Here is a 2,339-nt window from a genome sequence, read left to right as displayed (position 1 = left end):
TTTTACAGTTTTACATTTAAATCTGTATAAGTGAAATATATAGTCCTAGTTTTACATTTAAATCCATGATCCATTTTAGATCATCTTGAGTTAATATCTACATAAGGTATGAGACTTAGGTCAAGATTTATTCTATTTTTTTTAATTCTCAATGCTTTCTAATATATTAAGGGATAATTAACATTCCAAAGTCAAATAAATGTATTTTTAAGTTTAACCTCTGTTTCTGAAACTTGGCCACCTATTATGTTGCCAGTATTTATTGGGCAATTTCTGTATATAAGGCACGTGGTTGGATACTGAGAGAAGGGGCAGAACCTCTGTTCTCTGTGAACTGGTTTATTTTTATTCATTTGCATACATATATTATGTGTTTACACAACACCCTTAGAACTGTATTTGTGGAAATGTTACTAAAACACCAGGGATTCAGTCTAGATTCTGTGGCTTACTGCACAGAAAGCCAATGACTGAGAGCCAATGACTGAGATGACAAGTACTGCCAAGGAAGAAGGCTTTAATCAGGTGCTGCAACTAAGGAGATGAGAGCCCCGTCTCAAATCTATCTCCCTGACCAGCTAAAACTAAGGATTTATATAGCAGGGAAAAAATGAAACAACATGTAAGAAAACAGGAACTAGGAAGGAGCAAGGAAGCAACCTGATGAATGAGGGGTCAGACATCTCATTGGATGTGGCGATCTGGTGAGTTTCAATTCTTTGATACTTTTTTAGGAAAGGTTGAAGGTCATTTCCTGAGAAAGGAACTCAGATAAAGCAAATGTAGTTTCAAGCTTTAAGACCAGAAAGGTCAATCTCTATGTTTATCAAAAAAAACTATCTATGGGAGGATTTAGTTGGTTTCAGAAATCCTTTGGGAAATTCTGCTCAAGGTAGCGGATGGACAGAGAGACTGAGTCAGGTATCAGTGGAAGTAAAGAGAGATGCAAAATCAGAATGGCACACAGGCAAGGGCCAGGATCTGTTAGAAACCTGGAATCAAAAGCAAAGAGGGCAGACAAAGGAAGAGGGCTTGGGAGCTGGAGGGAGAGTGCCAAGGATCAGACATGTCTGATGGACTGTGATGGTCAGTGTCCAGTCCAGTTTTTAAAGATCTGAGGGCCTTTTTCTTTCTTTGTTATTTGCAGGGCAATGCAACGTTAGTGTCTGGCAGGAACCAGCTAGGTTTATATACACACACATATTAAACTTTTTTTTTTTTTTTGAGACAGAATTTCACTCTTGTCCATCTCCCGAGTTCAGGCAATTCTTCTGCCTTAGCCTCCTGAATAGCTGGAATTACAGGCACACACCTATAAATTCTTAATCAAATCCTGGGATCTTCCAAAAGACTGAGTAAAATTATAATTTAATTCTACAGAAGTAGAACCTCAATTGAATATCATCTACCAAAGCACTTCGGTGTCTATCTTTTTGGGATCATGTCAAAGATCCTAAATCTGTGCTTAATTTGGTAGCAAGTATTAGTATTTAGTACATTAGTAATTGATGCTTGGAATGATACAGAGACGATTAGCACGGCCCTTCGCAAGGATGCCATGCAAACTTGTGAAGCTTTCCATATTTTTATTGCATTTGCTCAATCATATGCGGGAGCTAAAAGAAGGTGATCTTATGGAGGTAGATAGTAGAAGGTAGTTACTAGAGGCTAAGAAGGACGTGAAGGTGAAGGAATGAAAAGAGATTGGTTGCATACAAACATATAGTTAGATACAAAGAATAGGTTATAATGTTAGATGGTAGAGTACAGTGACTGCAGTACATATTTCAAAAATAGCTAGAAGATAGGGTTTGAAATGTTCCCAGCACATGGAAAGAAATACTCAAGGTGGATACCCTGATACCCTGACTTGATCATAACATGTTCTAAAGATGTAATGAAACATCATATGTACATCATGAGTAGGTAAAAATATGATGTATCAGTTACAAAAAGACACTAAATCAAGAAGGAAGGCAGGCACCGCTGTTGGGGGTGGCCCTGGCATCTGGTGATGAGTACTGGACAGACACAGACACAGGTGGGGCATAGGAGAGGCAGCAAACTGTAGGTCACCTGGTTCAGGAAGCTGTTTTAATCCATTTTGAATGTAATTAAGTTGTGTTTTCTGTTTCTAAAGGATAGCTTTCTCTTTGCCACTTTTCTACTCCCCATTTTTCTGTACTAAGGTTTCCTTATCTTACACTGATCAGGCGAGCAGGCTATTATATAATACAAGTAAGAAAACATGAGAGAGAGATTGTTTAAAAGTGATCAAATGGCAAAGAGGATTCCTGACCAAAGGGAAGAGGAATGCAGTGACACCTGCTATGTGCCAG

General features: G+C 38.3%; 1 pseudogene; it reads left to right on the top strand.

The window, feature by feature from the left end:
• The first annotated feature begins 1,488 nt into the window (after positions 1-1,488).
• On the top strand, positions 1,489-1,588 carry LOC119472510 (annotated as a pseudogene).
• The last annotated feature ends 751 nt before the right edge of the window (positions 1,589-2,339 follow it).

Source organism: Cebus imitator, unplaced genomic scaffold (assembly GCF_001604975.1).
Source record: "Cebus imitator isolate Cc_AM_T3 unplaced genomic scaffold, Cebus_imitator-1.0 Scaffold5, whole genome shotgun sequence".
In the NCBI taxonomy this organism is placed as follows: Eukaryota; Metazoa; Chordata; class Mammalia; order Primates; family Cebidae; genus Cebus; species Cebus imitator.
Note: the sequence above shows the minus strand (reverse complement) of the source record. Positions and strands in the feature narration are given on the sequence as shown.